Source organism: Procambarus clarkii, unplaced genomic scaffold (assembly GCF_040958095.1).
Source record: "Procambarus clarkii isolate CNS0578487 unplaced genomic scaffold, FALCON_Pclarkii_2.0 HiC_scaffold_102, whole genome shotgun sequence".
NCBI lineage: Eukaryota > Metazoa > Arthropoda > Malacostraca > Decapoda > Cambaridae > Procambarus > Procambarus clarkii.
Genome location: NW_027189135.1, coordinates 2,853,516 through 2,872,608, shown reverse-complemented (window position 1 = coordinate 2,872,608; position 19,093 = coordinate 2,853,516).

The following is a 19,093-nucleotide window of genomic DNA, read 5'->3' as shown; positions in this document are numbered from 1 at the left end:
AATACGAACATATAAAAAATAGGGAGAGACATATTGCAAATGTCAATTATAATTAAGATATAAATAAAATTGCTCTATTATAATAAGGAAATCACTAAAACTGCAAAAAAGTTAGCAATTAAACTTACATTTTCGTGGTTTTCAACTTGTGTCCGCCATGTCTTATATGCACCTCATGTTATGACAATTAAGTAATCAGCTTTTGACGAAGACTGTTGCAACTACGGACAGAACCAGCGATAGTTAGGGAGAGAAGTTCGGAGACAAATTATTAACGAAAATCACTAACAAGACCCACTCGGCGGTGCTGCACATTTAACCCCTGGCTGCCTCGTGTAACTTTTTTGATAATAACTTTACCTCATCAGCGAGACACAAGTTGGAATGTAACTTTGGGAAAAATACAATCGACGAAGCTTTAACTCTCTTGTACTATTTCTAACTTGAGGGGTAACAGAATTATCTTTCTAAAAAAAAAAAAAAAAAAAAAAATTTTAAATTTCGAGGGGATGACTAGTTGCTGATATTCTTTCCTAGAATTTTCCTGTTGGTAGAGAACACTAGTACAAGTTTTATTTTTTCTGTATAGAGCAAATCGTAGTTTTAAAAATATAAATTGATATGAAATAACCCAAATATAAATCACAAATAATCAGTCACAGGTATTATTTCTTCAACCATTTGATGCCTCTTCGGGAACAATTAGTCAAAATAGCGAGGTTGAGAATTGACCACATTCCTGAAAAAAAAATTGCCGACGTTTCGGTCCGTCCTGGACGATTTTTAGGGCGTGTAATAATCCAGAACGGACCGAAGCGTCGTCAATTCTCTCATTTCCAGATGTGTGTGTGTACTCACCTATATGTACTCACCTATATGTGCTTGCAGGATCGAGCATTGACTCTTGGATCCCGCCTTTCGAGCATCGGTTGTTTACAGCAATGACTCCTGTCCCATTTCCCTATCATACCTGGTTTTAAAATTATGAATAGTATTTGCTTCCACAACCTGTTCCTGAAGTGCATTCCATTTCCCCACTACTCTCACGCTAAAAGAAAACTTCCTTACATCTCTGTGACTCATCTGAGTTTCAAGCTTCCATCCATGTCCTCTCGTTCTGTTGCTATTCCGTGTGAACATTTCGTCTATGTCCACTCTGTCAATTCCTCTGAGTATCTTATACGTTCCTATCATGTCCCCCCTCTCCCTTCTTCTTTCTAGTGTCGTAAGGCACAGTTCCCTCAGGCGCTCTTCATACCCCATCCCTCGTAGCTCTGGGACGAGTCTCGTTGCAAACCTCTGAACCTTTTCCAGTTTCATTATATGCTTCTTCAGATGGGGACTCCATGATGAGGCGGCATACTCTAAGACTGGCCTTACGTAGGCAGTGTAAAGCGCCCTAAATGCCTCCTTACTTAGGTTTCTGAATGATGTTCTAACTTTTGCCAGTGTAGAGTACGCTGCTGTCGTTATCCTATTAATATGTGCCTCAGGAGATAGATTAGGTGTTACGTCCACCCCCAGGTCTCTTTCACGCGTCGTTACAGGTAGGCTGTTCCCCTTCATTGTGTACTGTCCCTTTGGTCTCCTATCTCCTAGTCCCATTTCCATAACTTTACATTTGCTCGTGTTGAATTCTAGTAGCCATTTCTCTGACCATCTCTGCAATCTGTTCAGGTCCTCTTGGAGGATCCTGCAATCCTCATCTGTCACAACTCTTCTCATCAACTTTGCATCATCCGCAAACATCGACATGTAGGACTCTACGCCTGTAAACATGTCGTTAACATATACAAGAAATAGAATTGGTCCCAGCACCGATCCTTGTGGTACTCCACTTGTTACTGTTCGCCAGTCCGACTTCTCGCCCCTTACCGTAACTCTTTGGCTCCTTCCTGTTAGGTAGTTCCTTATCCATTCTAGGACCTTTCCCCCCACCCCCGCCTGCCTCTCGAGCTTGAACAGCAGTCTCATGTGCGGTACTGTATCAAAGGCTTTTTGGCAGTCCAGAAATATGCAGTCTGCCCAACCATCTCTGTCCTGTCTTATCCTCGTTATTTTATCATAGAATTCCAGAAGGTTTGTTAGGCACGATTTCCCTGTCCAGAACCCATGTTGATGTTTGTTCACAAACCTAATGTTCTCCAGGTGTGCAACCAGTCGTAGCCTAATTATTCTTTCCAGTATTTTACAGGGGATGCTTGTCAGTGATACAGGTCTGTAGTTAAGTGCCTCCTCCCTATCTCCTTTCTTGAAGATCGGCACGACATTTGCCTTCTTCCAGCAACTGGGCAATTCTCCTGACATAAGTGACTCATTAAAGATCATTGCCAGAGGCACGCTGAGGGCCTGTGCTGCTTCTTTTAGTATCCACGGTGATACTTTGTCTGGTCCAACTGCTTTAGTTGCATCTAGAGTTGTCAACTGTTTCATTACCTCCTCTGCTGTCACCTCTATATCTGATAGTCTTTCATCTAGGGTAACCCCTTCGAACAATGGGAGCTGCTCAGGCTCGGTAGTGAACACTCCATGGAAACTGGCATTCAGTGCCTCGCAGATTTCCTTGTCACTTTCAGTATATGCCCCCTCTGTCTTCCTTAGTCTTGTCACTTGGTCGTTCACCGACATTTTTCTTCTTATATGACTGTGTAGTAACTTAGGTTGTTTTTTCGCTTTGATTGCAATATCGTTCTCATAGTCCCTTTCCGATGTTCGTCTTATGTTAATGTAATCGTTCCTAGCTCTGTTGTATCTGCTTCTGTTGTCCTCTGTTCTTTGTCTTCTGTACTTCCTCCACTCCCGCCTGCTGGCCATTTTTGCTTCCTGACACTGTCTATTAAACCATGGGTTATTATATTCCTTCTTATTTTTTCCCTTTACCGTTGGTATAAATCTCTCTTCGGCCTCCTGGCATTTCTGTATGACTAGGTCCATCATATCTTGGACTGTTTTTCCTCTAATTTCTTCCTCCCACTGCACTTCACCCAGATAGTCCCTTATCCTCATATAGTCCCCTTTCCTGTAGTCAGCTCTCCTTTCCCAGATCTCTTGTCCCATGGTCATAATTTTGAATTCCATCATGTAGTCAAAGACTAGGACATAATGGTCACTGGCCCCTAGAGGTATTTCATGCTCTAAATTCTCGATATCTTCTACGTTCTGGGTGAAAATCAGGTCTAATAGGCTCGGTGCATCTCCTCCTCTTTCCCTTGTGTCTTCCTTCACATGTTGTGTCAGGAAATTCCTGTCTATAACATCTACTAATTTTGCTCCCCACGTTTCATCCCCTCCATGGGGATTCCTTGATTCCCAATTTATCTCTCCATGATTTAGGTCCCCCATGATCAGCAGCTTCGCTCTCATTCTGTGGGCTAGTGTTGCTGCCTTCTGCAGTTCATCTATACATGCTTTGTTGTTGTCATCATACTCCTGCCTGGGTCTTCTACTGTTTGGTGGGGGATTGTAGATTACCAGGATCACAATCTTCCTCCCATCTACTGTCAGAGTTCCATGTATGAAGCTTGTGCACTCATTGGTAACTCGATTTCCCAGGTCTTCAAACTTCCATTTCCGCTTTATTAGGAGTGCTACTCCCCCTCCCTGTCTCTGTGTCCTCTCTTTTCGTATCACCTGGTACCCTTCAGGAAAGATTGCATCTGAGATCATGTCATTAATTTTAGTTTCCACAATTGCAACTATGTCAGGATCTGCTTCACTCACTCTTTCTTTTATCTCTTCTGCTTTATTAGATACCCCATCAGCATTGGTGTACCAAACCTTGAGATTCTTCATGGAAACTCTTGTACCAGAGTTCTCCCTTTCTCTGGGGGTCTGGGGGGATCTGGGGGATGTCTGGGGGGTGACTGGGGGCAGAGGGGATCTGGGGGATCTGGGGGGTGTCTGGGGGATGACTGGGGGCGGGGAGGGTCCGGGGGATGTCCGGGGGGATCCAGGGGGTGTCTGGGGGGGTCCGGGGGGTGTATGGGGGGTGAAAGAGTTCAGGAGGGGTGCTTGGGGGGCTACTGGGGGTTGGGCTTCTAGGAAGGTAGGTAGGAGGGTCTGGGGTAGGGCCTGGGTAGGTAGGTCTGGAGTAGGAAGGGCATACTGGGTCTGAAGATTAGGGAGGGCATAGAGGGGTTGGGAGATGGCGTAAGGTTGGGAGACAGATAGAGGTTGAGAGGTTGGGAGGGGGATGGATAGAGGGGGTGGGGGGGACCTCCCACCTCCCTCGCAAGGGTGGGGGGTCACATGGAAGGAGAGGGGATGAGGAGGGGTGAGGGCAGGGCAGGCTTTGGGTGTTGAGGGGATGAGGTCTGGGTGGGTTCTTGGGGTTGAGGGGATGAGGTCTGGATGGGATTTGGGGGTTGAGGGGATGAGAGCTGGGTGGGTTTTGGGGGTTGAGGGGACGAGGGCTGGACGGGTTTTGGGGGTTGAGGTGATGAGGGGGTCCTTGGAATGTGGGATGAATTTGACTCCAGTGGGGTCAGAGGGGTCAAGGGATGTGCTGGGGAGATAAGCAGGGGCGGCTGATTTGGGAAAGGGGTGACCTGAGAAGCACGTGTGAGCTGGTTAGCATGGGGTGGATTAGCACTGGGGTGTGTAGCTGCGCTCAAATGTGTGTGTGTGTGTGTGTGTGGATGTTGGGCGTCTGACTTTAAAAACGTCTCAGTACCTGTTATTTATAAGTGCTGTTAATTCAGTCTTATTTGGTACGCAGATGTATTGACCTTGTGACCCCGTATTAGCCCAAGCTTGATATTGTGTTGGTTGTAAGGTCTGACATGCGCGAGCTGATTATTAAGACTCATTTAATTCTCCTTGACGCTGGGTATACCTCTTGATATACCAAAAAGGTAAACCAGGAGGTATACACTATGCTCTCTCTCTCTATCTATCTATCCCACGCGCGCTGTGGAACAGACACAGTGAGATTAATGGCCAACTCAGAGAGAGAGAGAGAGAGAGAGAGAGAGAGAGAGAGAGAGAGAGAGAGAGAAATTAACTGCCTACACTCAAGGCTGAGCTCTCTGCGGCTCAGCTCTATGGCTGCTCGAACGAGAATGAGGATTGATTGTGGTGAAGCAGACGCCTGCAGCCATTGATCAACCATGGAACGTTTCATCATACGTGTTGGGGACTAATTGGTGCACGAGAAAGAATGATTTACGGCAGACGATGATAGAGAATTTCACTCTGGTTGGGTCGTTTGTCTGGCTGCTCTGGACGCGTCAAACACCATCATAAGGTGTTGACGCCTCGACGATGTGGCACTTCAACTTGTCTATGAGTGTATTGGTGTTTTAATAGCTATTACACACCAAAACACACCACGTTTGGCGGGTAAGTTTGATGTCCGATTCAAGTTCAAGAACTTCAACGTTCGAACAAGTTTTAACTCCTCCTGACAGGATGCAACAATGTTCTAATACGTCATAAAAATTTATTGGCTATGATATAGTACTAGATATTGTTAATTTTGAACAAGGAAAACTTTCGGTAACTTTGGATAAACTAACTTAAACTAGGCTATCTGGAAAAATAACTTAGGTTATAGTTTGCATTAACTAAACCCCGGCACGCTTATAATATCAGAGATGCAATTTCACTCACTAAGCGTTTACACTCTTCGGGGGTGGTATCAACGTGGTTATTGCAGCGTGGGAGTCCGCGAGCGTGAGAGTCTGTGTAACCAACATATCAAGGAGTAGAACCTCACTGTCCTATGTCAGGACAGTGAGGAGATATATAATGTCGTACCTAGTAGCCAGAACGCACTTCTCGGCCTACTATGCAAGGCCCGATTTGCCTAATAAGCCAAGTTTTCCTGAATTAACATATTTTCTCTAATTTTTTTCTTATGAAATGATAAAGCTACCCATTTCATTATGTATGAGGTCAATTTTTTTTATTGGAGTTAAAATTAACGTAGATATATGACCGAACCTAACCAACCCTACCTAACCTAACCTAACCTATCTTTATAGGTTAGGTTAGGTAGCCGAAAAAGTTAGGTTAGGTTAGGTAGTCGAAAAACAATTAATGAAAACTTGGCTTCTTAGGCAAATCGGGCCTTGCATAGTAGGCAGAGAAGTGCGTTCTGGCTATTAGGTACGACATTATATATTATATATATATATATATGTCGTACCTAATAGCCAGAACGCACTTCTCAGCCTACTATGCAAGGCCTGATTTGCCTAATAAGCCAAGTTTTCATGAATTAATGTTTTTTCGACTACCTAACCTACCTAACCTAACCTAACCTAACTTTTTCTGCTACCTAACCGAACCTAACCTATAAAGATAGGTTAGGTTAGGTTAGGTAGGGTTGGTTAGGTTTGGTCATATATCTACGTTAATTTTAACTAAAATAAAAAAAAATTGACCTCATACATAATGAAATGGGTAGCTTTATCATTTCATAAGAAAAAAACTAGAGAAAATATATTATTTCAAGAAAACTTGGCTTATTAGGCAAATCAGGCCTTGCATAGTAGGCTGAAAAGTGCATTCTGGCTACTAGGTACGACATATATATATATATATATATATATATATATATATATATATATATATATATATATATATATATATATATATTGTTGGGGTTTCACCTCTCTTCTCTCTAGTCTGGGGTGAGCAATAGTTATGCTCAAGATAACTCACCGTAGCCCTGCGGGTCTTCCCTCGATCCTCACGGCGCCACTGCACGCCAGGAGAGTCTCCCAGTCAATCTTAACGGCCTCTTATTAAGAAAGAGTGAGAACACGACTCGATCACATCGACCGTCGTGTGCCCTCCCCAACAATAGGGCTCTACGGTAAACCACATGGTCGCCAATTGGTGTTTAAGGTGGCCAATAACACCATCAGTGGACTGGTGTATTCAGTGGTAGCCCTGGCAAGGTCACACTCAAAGATCAGGAATCAGGCAGGTACTTATTGTTATCACTCTATATTTACCAGTATAATATAGCCACAAGATCAATGGAGGGGATGATAAAAACACAAAGAGAGTTTTGTATTTTACTTAAAATGTATGAATGATGTCACAAGGCCACACAATAATCGATAAATCAACTGATTCTGACTCGGCCGGAAATTCCCACGGATATTATGCGACCGCTAGAGGGCAACACTCTCCCCTCCTCATCAAGTGTCAAGAACAGCTGATCGCAATGGACTCTCCGCGCGAAATTTGTTTGTTTGCTAGATTCACGCGCGCGGTTTCTTTATATTCTCCAATATTACTAGAAACTCGCACACTCGATATTGGCACAAATAAACCGAATTACTTAGTTACACTGTACTCAGGCTCAAACAGTCTTCTCTACAATCAATTCTACAATGATTCACTGTAATGGTCTTACACTGTTATTTATCCAACAATATATAATGAAATATTAACACGGGAGTTTTCAGTACTTTCTCTCGTCGGCGATAACGCAATAATTCACTGTACTCACAAATGATTATTCACTGAATGGACATAGACATATATATGGTATATAAATCAATCATCAATACATGGAAAATAAATAGTTTCTGGGCACATAGCCTAACCTCCAAATACTGGCATAATCTTATATATAATTTACCACTATATGTTCATATCAAAATCTATAGAAAGATATACACAACACAGTAAATTTATCACTGGTTCCTGGTGCCTGTACACACCAATAATCAACATAAATAATACAAGTACTCTTGATAGTACTGTCTAGCACACTGGTGCTTTACCGTGACATAGGTGAGACTTGCTCACGACATATAAAATCTTCAGGCTAGATAATATAGCCAAATAATATAGCTAACTAAAGGGGAATGGGGAGGGAACTAGAACCACCTACTTCACCCTATCCTCCGATGAGAGTCGAGATGTAGCTCCTGGTCCTCGTGTCGGGAACGCCCCCACACTACACGTCGTCGTGTCCTACCAGAGCCTCTCATCGTCCCACCGTTTAGCGCGTCGTCTCCGTGCCTCCTCACTGCAGGTCCGTCCTCCTCCTTGACTTCTTGAAGGTTGGAGTCGGTCTCCTGGCCGTCGTCTTCTCCCAGCAACGGCTGTCGCCTACATCTCAGCTACAGTCGTTCGGTTTCCCCAAATAGTCCTCTCTTCCTCAGCTACCCAGTGGCTCTGTCAGCCACTACGCTGTCACGAATTGGTGAATTGCCACAGACGTCAACATACGTCACTGCACGGCTTCACTGCTACTGGCACAGTACCTGACTGGAGCACTTGTTGCTCAAATAACCGTCAATTCCCTCTTCTGGTTCAACACATGAACTAGGGAAGACTTCTCAGAGTACTGGCGGACTTCAGGTGACGCGTAAATCCACGGTAGTGGGAAACAGCTGTCCGACAGACAGGACCACTCGTCGCACGTCCGACCTCTATGACGTGTCGTGTCTGACTGCTGGCGCCAGCCCGGCGCGCTGGCCGGACCCCCTTCCTTCGTGACGTCACTTTCGCCACGGGAGGTTTTCATTGGCTCCCGGTGCCACATTGCTGTCGGTGACCAATCCGGTGCCACTGACGTCACACGGTTTTGGCGGGAGATCAGAGAGGCCAGCGCCATCTTGGCTCCCTAAAGGGCCTAAACCACAGGCCAAAATATTACTATTTCACAAATTTCTCGGCTCTCCGAGAACACGTCACTCTCTCCCATATATCAAATTGTAGCCTGCAACGTAGAGAACGCCTGGGAAAAGCAGACATGACTCTTACTGCAGGCGTGGGAGAATTATAAGGGGGGGAACTCCGTCACAATATATATATATATATATATATATATATATATAAATATATAAATATATATATTGTCGGGGTTTACTCGGATGAGCAACAGTACACTCAAGGTCACTCACCGTAGCCCTGCGGGTCTTCACTCTATCCTCGCGGCGCCACTGTACGCCAGGAGAGTATCCCAGTCAATCCCAACTGGCCTCTGATCGAGAAGGAGTGGGAACACAACTTGTTCACTTAACTGTTGTGTGCCCGCCCCGTCATAGGGCTCTACTACTAACCACAAGGTTGCCAACTGGTGTTTTCGGTGTCCAGTAACACGTCAGTGGTTTTGTTGAATTGTGGTAACAGTGGCAAGGACACACTCAATAGATCTGATATCAGGCAGGTATTTGCTTCTATCACTCTCTGCTTTCAGGTATTACATAGCCACAAGAAATATGTAGGGGATAACATAAACACCAATGTATTTTGTATTTTACTTAAAACTCATTCAAAGACATCACAAGATTATATCAATAAGCAAACAGCGGTTTCAGGCGGGAGTCGCTCGTTCCCACATATAATATGAACTCACTAAGCTGGCAACACTCCCCCTCTTGTCAATGTCAAAATCAGCTGGGCGACTACCCCCCACGCGAATGTTACTTTATCTGTTTGCTTGGCGTGACACGCCAACTTCTTTAAGTTCTCAAAGATCACTAGAAGTTCGAACACACAATATTTGCGATAACAGCACGTAAATACTTCGCTACACTGATCTTGGGCTCAATCAAACATTTCTATATTAAATGTGACAATAATTCACTGTCATGGTATTACACACTGCCCTTCGTTTAATGATAACTTATGAAGTATATATCACTGGAGTTCTCAGTAATTCCTTCCGTGGGCGATAACACAATTAATCACTGCACACATGAATGATTATTCAATACACGAGCATAGACATATATATATATATATATAGATGAGTCAGACATCAATAATGGTAATAACATAGTTACTGGGCACATAGCCTAACTCCCAACACTGGCATAATTATATATATATATTCTCTCACTATATGATTATATTAAAGTCTCATTAAAGACATTATCAACACAGTAAATTCATCAATTACTCTGGGTGCCTGCATACACCAATAATAATCATAAATATCGTGAGTACTCTTTATAGTACCACTCTGCACACTGGTGCCTTACTGTGACATAGGTGAGGCTTGCTCACGACATACAAAATACTCAGGCTAAATAATATAGCTGACTAAAGGGGAATTGGGAGGGAAACTAGAATCACCTACTTCCACCTATCCTCCGATGAGAGTTGAGTTGTAGCTCCTGGTCCTGGCTCCTGCCTCGTGTAGGGAACGCCCCCACACACACACTGTCGTGTCCTCCAGGAACTCAATCAACGTCCCACCATAAGCGCGTCGTCTCCGTGCCTTTTCACTGCAGGTCCGTGCTCCTCCTCGACTTCTTGTAGGGTTGGAGTCGGTCTCCCGGCCGTCGACTTCTCCTCCCAGCTACGGCTGCCCGCCTATGTCTCGGCTGCAGTCGTTCGGATTCCCGAATAGTTTCCTTCTTCCTCTGCTTCCCAGTGGCTCGGTTCAGCCACTACGCCGTCACAAACGGGTGAACTGCCTCAGACGTCGCATACGTCACTGCACAGACTTCACTTCTTCTTGCACAGTACCTGTCCTGGAGCACTTGTTGCTCAATATCCGTCGATTCCCTCTCTGGTTCAACACATGAACGAAGGAAGACCTCACAGAGTACTGGCAGACTTCGGGTGACGCGTAAAATCCACGGGAGCGGGAAACAACTGTCAAACTGACAGGACCAATCTTCGCACGTCCAACCACCTTGACGTGTCGTGTCAGACTGATTCCCTCACGGAGAATTGGCTCATCCACTACGTCATCACTGTGGAGCTATCAGCCGTCGCATACGTCGCTGCCTAGACTCCACTCTTGCACAACACCTGTTCCTGGAGCACTTGTTGCTCAATATCCCATCAATTCCTTCTTCGGTTCAACACATGAATGAAGGAAGACCCCACAGGTGTTGGCAGACCACGGGTGATGCGTAAGTCCTCCGGAGACGGGGTAAACTGTCCAACTGACAGGACCCCCCAGTGCACGTCCGACCTCCTTGACGTGCTGTCTTAGACTGATGGCGCCAGCGCGGCGCGATGACCGGACCCCCCTTCCTTCGTGACGTCATATTCGCCACGGGAGGTTTTCATTGGCTCCCTGTGCCACGTCGCTGTCGGCGACCAATCTGGTGTCACTGACATCACACAGTTTTGGCGGGAGAACAGAAGAGCCAGCGCCATATTGGCTTCCTAAAGGGCCTAAACCACAGGCCAAAAGACTCTTCTTTTACAAATTTCTCGGCACTCCGAGAACACTACATTCCCCCACATATATCAAACTGATGCCTGCGACGTAGAGAACGCTCGGGTAAAGTGGACATGACTCTTACTGCAGACGTGGGAGAAATATAAGGGGGGGAACACCGTCACAATATATATATATATATATATATATATATATATATATATATATATATATATATATATATATATATATATATATATATATATATATATATATATATATATATATATATATATATATATATACATATATACATATATATATTGTTGGGGGTTTCACCTCTCTATTATTCTCTACCCTTACTCTGGGGTAAGCAATAATTATGCTCAAGGTAACTCACCGTAGCCCTGCGGGTCTTCCCTCGATCCTCACGGCGCCACTGCACGCCAGGAGAGTCTCCCAGTCAATCTTAACGGCCTCTTATTAAGAAAGAGTGAGAACACGACTCGATCACATCGACCGTCGTGTGCCCTCCCCAACAATAGGGCTCTACGGTTAATCACAAGGTCGCCAATTGGTGTTTAAGGTGGCCAATATCACCATCAGTGGACTGGTGTATTCAGTGGTAGCCTTGGCAAGGTCACACTCAAAGATCAGGAATCAGGCAGGTACTTGTTGTTATCACTCTATGTTTACCAGTATAATATAGCCACAAGATCAATGGAGGGGATGATAAAAACACTAAGATAGTTTTGTATTTTACTTAAAATGTATGAAAGATGTCACAAGGCCACACAATAATCGATAAATCAACTGATCCTGACTCGGCCGGTAATTCCCACGGATATTATGCGACCGCTAGAGGGCAACACTCTCCCCTCCTCATCAAGTGTCAAGAACAGCTGATCGCAATGGTCACTCCGCGCGAAATTTGCTTGTTTGCTAGATTCACGCGCGCGGTTTCTTTAAATTCTCCAATATTACTAGAAACTCGCACACTCTATATTGGCACAAATAAACCGAATTACTTAGTTACACTGTACTCAGGCTCAAACAGTCTTCTCTACAATCAATTCTACAATGATTCACTGTAATGGTCTTACACTGTTATTTATCCAACAATATATAATGAAATATTAACACGGGAGTTTTCAGTACTTTCTCTCGTCGGCGATAACGCAATAATTCACTGTACTCACAAATGATTATTCACTGAATGGACATAGACATATATATGGTATATAAATCAATCATCAATACATGGAAAATAAATAGTTTCTGGGCACATAGCCTAACCTCCAAATACTGGCATAATCTTATATATAATTTACCACTATATGTTCATATCAAAATCTATAGAAAGATATACACAACACAGTAAATTTATCACTGGTTCCTGGTGCCTGTACACACCAATAATCAACATGAATATTACAAGTACTCTTGATAGTACTGTCTAGCACACTGGTGCTTTACCATGACATAGGTGAGACTTGCTCACGACATATAAAATCTTCAGGCTAGATAATATAGCCAAATAATATAGCTAACTAAAGGGGAATGGGGAGGGAACTAGAACCACCTACTTCACCCTATCCTCCGATGAAAGTCGAGATGTAGCTCCTGGTCCTCGTGTCGGGAACGCCCCCACACTACACGTCGTCGTGTCCTACCAGAGCCTCTCGTCGTCCCACCGTTTAGTGCGTCGTCTCCGTGCCTCCTCACTGCAGGTCCGTCCTCCTTCTTAACTTCTTGGAGGTTGGAGTCGGTCTCCTGGCCGTCGTCTTCTCCCAGCAACGGCTGTCGCCTACGTCTCAGCTACAGTCGTTCGGTTTCCCCAAATAGTCCTCTCTTCCTCAGCTACCCAGTGGCTCTGTCAGCCACTACGCTGTCACGAACTGGTGAATTGCCACAGGCGTCAACATACGTCACTGCACGGCTTCACTGCTACTGGCACAGTACCTGACTGGAGCACTTGTTGCTCAAATAACCGTCAATTCCCTCTTCTGGTTCAACACATGAACTAGGGAAGACTTCTCAGAGTACTGGCGGACTTCAGGTGACGCGTAAATCCACGGTAGTGGGAAACAGCTGTCCGACAGACAGGACCACTCGTCGCACGTCCGACCTCTATGACGTGTCGTGTCTGACTGCTGGCGCCAGCCCGGCGCGCTGGCCGGACCCCCTTCCTTCGTGACGTCACTTTCGCCACGGGAGGTTTTCATTGGCTCCCGGTGCCACATTGCTGTCGGTGACCAATCCGGTGCCACTGACGTCACACGGTTTTGGCGGGAGATCAGGGAAGCCAGCGCCATCTTGGCTCCCTAAAGGGCCTAAACCACAGGCCAAAATATCACTATTTCACAAATTTCTCGGCTCTCCGAGAACACTTCACTCTCTCCCATATATCAAATTGTAGCCTGCAACGTAGAGAACGCTTGAGAAAAGTAGACATGACTCTTACTGCAGGCGTGGGAGAATTATAAGGGGGGGAACTCCGTCACATACCCCTCCCCTTAAAATAAGAGTCATGTCTCGTTAGTGTATGCGGGATAGGGCGTCCGCTACTACGTTTTCCTTCCCCTTGATGTGTTTGATCTCCAGCCGGTATTCTTGCAGTAACAACGCCCACCTCGTTAGACGTTGGTTGGAATTCTTCATCTTGTATAAAAATGTGAGAGGGTTGTGATCGGTGAATACTAGGACAGGTCTCGCCCCTCCTCCCACGTATACATCAAAGTGCTTCAGGGCCATAACTAGCGCCAATGCCTCCTTCTCAACGGTGCTGTAGGCCCGCTGGTATTTTACGAACTTCTTCGAGTAGAAGGCAACTGGCCTATGCACTTCACTCCGTTCTTGAGCCAACATGGCCCCTATTCCAACGTCGCTGGCGTCCACGTACAGGATAAAACCGGCTGAAAAATCTGGAGATATCAATACTGGGGCCTCCGTCAACAATTTCTTGGTCTTTTCAAAAGACTCTTGGCAGGCCTCTCCCCATCTCCATCTTACATTCTTGGAGAGTAGCTCGGTTAGGGGATGCGCTACCGTGGAGAAATTCCGGCAGAACCCACGATAGTACCCTATCATTCCGAGGTACCTGAGCAACTCCTTGCGCGTCTTGGGCACGGGGTATTCCTTTATGGCTGCTACTTTGTTATCAACTGGAGTGACTTCACCTTGGCCGATGATAAAACCGAGGTACTCTAAGTGAGCTTTCCCAAACTCACTCTTGGCCAAATTTACAGTCAGGTTAGCCTCCTCTAACCTTCTGAATAATTCCCCAAGTCTCTCCAGATGCGTCCCCCAATCGTCGGCGTACACGACGATGTCATCGATGTAAACCGTGCACCCTACTGCACCCCTTAACAGCTCGTTCATCATTCGCTGGAAGCAGCTGCCGCTGTTTTTCATGCCGAAGGGCAACACCTTGTACTGGTACAGCCCATCAGGAGTCGCGAAAGCTGATATCTTCCTGGCCTCAGGAGTCAGGGAGATCTGGTAGTACCCCTTGAGAAGATCGACCTTGGATACATACCGTGCACTGCCCACCTGGTCAATGCAGTCACTCACTCTTGGCATGGGGTGAGAATCCGCCACAGTGATGGAGTTCACCCTCCTGTAATCTGTACAAAAGCGGTATGTTCCGTCGCTTTTCCTCACCAACAGGCACGGGGAACTCCACTCACTTTTGCTGGGCTCCGCAAGGTCGTTCTCAAGGAGGTACTCCACCTCCTTTCTCATCAGCTCTCGCTTCTCTGGGCTCACCCTGTACGCGCTCTGTTTGACGGGCCTGGCGTCCCTCACCTCCACCTCGTGCGTCACACTCCGGTGTCGTCGGGGCACGTCGGTGAAGAGGGAGGCATTCTTTCTCAGTAGGTCCGTCAGGTCCGCTCTCTGTTGCCCTTCCAGATGTGACAGCTTGTCCTTGATGTTTGCCAGACTCTCAGTGTTGGTGAGACGGGTGCCATCCGCCCTGGACCACTTTCCTTCCTCCTCCGGGAGTTCTTGGTCCACCTGTACGCACAGAACTGTCTTTTGCTGGGGTTCCCGGGTCATCGTTCCTTCCTGCCTGGCGGTTCCTCCTTCCACCGTGAAGAAGGGTTTCAGGCGGTCCACGTGACACACCTGTTTCTTTCGGGATCTGTTCGACTTCCCAATTTCGTACGACACCGGACCCAACCGTCGCAGCACTTGGTATGGTCCCTCGAACCGTGACTCGGTCACCCTACCTTTACCTGGACACAAGACCATTACTTGGGACCCGACCTGGAAATCCCTCTGTGTAGCTCTCTTGTCGTACCATTCCGACATCTTACGCTGCGCCTCCTTCAGGTGCTTCCCAGCCAGTTCCTTAGCCAGAGTGAGACGTTCTTTAAACTTCCGGACATATTCGTTCACCGTTCCCACGGTTGCTGCCGGTGTCCATTGTTCCCTCAGCATGGACAGGGGACTTCTCACCTCGTGTCCATACACTAGCTGGAATGGTGAGAATCCTAGTGACTCTACCACCGCGTTGCGTATGGCAAATAACGCGGGGTATATGGCCTCATCCCACTCAGCCCCCTGTTCTGCGCAGAACACTCTCAGCACAGTTTTCAATGTGGAGTGGAATCTTTCGATCGCCCCCTGCGACTGCGGTCGGTAGGGCGACGATCGAATCTGAGTCACTCCCCATCCTGCCATCGTCTGTCGGAACCACTTCGACTGAAAAATGCTTGCGCAGTCTGTTTGGATCTCTTTGGGCATCCCCACCCACGAGAAAAACCGCTGCAGTTGGCTGGCTACTCCTTGCGATGTTAAACGTCGCATCGGGACGGCTTCCGGAAACCTGGTGGAGGTACACATTATTGTCATTAGGTAGGTGTTCCCTTTCTTCGTCCTTGGCAAAGGACCCACTCCATCAACTAGCAGACGCTCGAAAGCAGGCCCAAACGCTGGAACAGGGATCAATGGGGCCTTCGGTATCGCGGACTGGCTCTTCCCTGCCCTCTGGCATGGTAAGCACGTCTTACAATAGCGCCTCACCTCGGCGTCCATACCTGGCCAGTAAAAGTAATCCCTGATCCGTCGCAGCGTCTTAGTCACTCCCAGGTGGCCTGCAGAGTCCACGGAGTGCGCTAGGTCCAACACGGCCTTTCTGCACTGGGCCGGCAACACTACCTGGCGCCTCGTGCTTAGAGACTCTTCCCCGGCCTCCACCCTCACAGGTCTCCACTGCCTCATCAGCATGCCGTCTTGAAGGTAAAAATGAGTAGCCTTCTCGGGGCCAACACGTCCTCCTTGGGCCTCACTAATCAAATCGGGGAACTCCTCCTGCTGCAACTGTTCAAGACGAGTGCGATCTACCCCTAGAGAACTGGTAAGGGTCACCTGCAACTCACCATTTGGGCTATCTTCGCCCTCCGCTCGTTCTCCGGGTTCCACGAAGAGGCGATCTATTCTCAGGCTGTCAGTTGTCTCCTCAGCCCCATCAGATCCACAACCTCCTTGTTCTTCGCGTCGTCTTGGCATCACAGCACAAACTGGGAACGCCACCGGTGCGATTCCCCTCTCGTCCCCACAGACGTTCAACTCTCCGCCTGTCTTCCTGTATTGTTCTATGTACTCTTCGCCTTTCACGAGATGTGGGAGGACGTATCCTCCACATGCGTCATTCCCCAAGATGACCTGCGCCTCCATCTTGGGCATTGATGTACAGACTCCCACCACTAGGGTCTGGCAGCCATAGTCGGAATCTAAAGTTACCTGGTGTAGGGGCATCCTCACTGGGCCTCCCACAGTGGTCACACTTGCTACCCCCACACTGGTACTTTCGTAACCCTCGGGGAACAGGGTCTCACTCACCAGGGTAAAATCGGCCCCAGTGTCTCTTAAGATCTTCACAGGGATGGGGTCTGCGTCCCCCATCCTTACGGTTCCTTGACACACGAATGGGTGAACTTGCTTCTCCCCACTCAGCGCGGGTTCATCCCGCACTCTCTCGGCCCTCTGGTCCTCGAACATCACTAAAGCAACGTGTCCCCGCTGCTTAGGGCGTCTGCATTCCCGCGCGACGTGTCCGGGTATTCCGCAGTTGTAGCAGCGGCCCCTCGGCGGAGACCATCCGCCACCGCTCGCCTTAGCACTGCCTCCAGAGGCCGTCGCACCCTGTGTCTTTCCCGAACCGCTTGTTGACTCCTTGGTCGCAACAACAGCTCCCGAGCTCTCCGCATGGTTCTTCTTGATCGGTTCTACAGCACCTTTTGATCCTCGGGTGTTCCAACTTGAGAAATGGGACTTGGGAGAACTCGTTCCTGTCCTCCATCCATCCGTCCTTCTATAACTCCGATCGTTTCCGACGTATGCGGGTGGTCGGTTCTGTCCCTCTCGGCGTGGGCGTAGGGCTTCTTCTAGCATGTCGGCCCGGTCGGCTGCGGCCCTCAGGTCCTTTATGTCCGCCTCCTTTACCCTCATCCTGATCTCAGGAGAGAGCACGGACATAAACTTTTCCATGGCCATTAGTTCCTTGACCTCTTCGACCGACCTTGCTTCTTCAGAGTCCAGCCACTTAAGGAGTTTTCTTTCAATGTCCCTCGCCGTCTCCGCATACGATTTTCCTGGCAACCGGGTACATTCTCTAAACCTCTTTCTGTAACACTCTGGCGTGAGCTTAAAGGAACGGAGCACAGCTCGTTTTACCGCATCGTAGTTAGTGCATTCTTGGAAGTCGAGCATAGTGAAGGCTTGGCGAGCTTCCCCTGTGAGCCTTCCTTGGACCAACTCCGCCCACTCCGCCCTCGGCCACCTCTTCATAGCAGCAACTCTCTCAAAGTGATCGAAGAAACTTTCGGCTTCACTAGGCACAAAGACCGGCAGGTCTCGTTCCCTCACTCGTCGGTCTTCCTGTGGCGGGGCAGGGGCACCTAATCCCAGTTCAGCTCGCTTCAGCTCCACCTCCTGGTTGGCTTCTATTTCCATTTGTCTCAGCCTAACTTCTTGCTCTCGTTCTTCCCTGCGTAGCTGTGCTTCTCGTTCTTGCTCTTCCCGGCGCAGCTGTGCTTCTCGCTCTTGCTCTTCCCGGCGCAGCTGTGCTTCTCGTTCCTCACGCTTCGTCTGTGCTTCTCGCTCTTCTTTGCGCTGCTGTGCCTCTTCTCTCCTCAGCTGCGCTTCTGCTTCTTCTCTCCTCAGCTGCGCTTCTGCTTCTTCTCTCCTCAGCTGCGCTTCTGCTTCTCGCTCTTCTTTGCGCTGCTGTGCTTCCTCTCTCCTCAGCTGCGCTTCTAGCTGCAGCTTCATTATTTCCAGCTTTATGCTGTGCCTGCTGCCGCTGGATCCCCTGCTGCTTCCACCAATACTCAGGTGTTCACCCTCACTGGCAGGTGTTTGGGGCCGTTCCTCCCCCAAAGCTTCGTCTCGAGCCTTGAGCTGAGCCATTATCTCTAGTCTTCTTTCACCAACTCGGGCAGATTTCAGCTTTATTCCAAAATGATCCGCTATAGCCTGTAACTGTGCCTTGGTGCACTCTTCCAGCACCTGTTCGTCTCTAGAGTCAATAAACCTCGCTATTTTATCATCCTCCATCTTGTGCTACGAGTGTTAACCTGCACCTGATCTCTAACACCACTGCCAAGTACCACTGCAACCTTTACTCCGATCTAGATCCTGGCGAGGTCGCCAATGTTGGGGGTTTCACCTCTCTATTATTCTCTACCCTTACTCTGGGGTAAGCAATAATTATGCTCAAGGTAACTCACCGTAGCCCTGCGGGTCTTCCCTCGATCCTCACGGCGCCACTGCACGCCAGGAGAGTCTCCCAGTCAATCTTAACGGCCTCTTATTAAGAAAGAGTGAGAACACGACTCGATCACATCGACCGTCGTGTGCCCTCCCCAACAATAGGGCTCTACGGTTAATCACAAGGTCGCCAATTGGTGTTTAAGGTGGCCAATATCACCATCAGTGGACTGGTGTATTCAGTGGTAGCCTTGGCAAGGTCACACTCAAAGATCAGGAATCAGGCAGGTA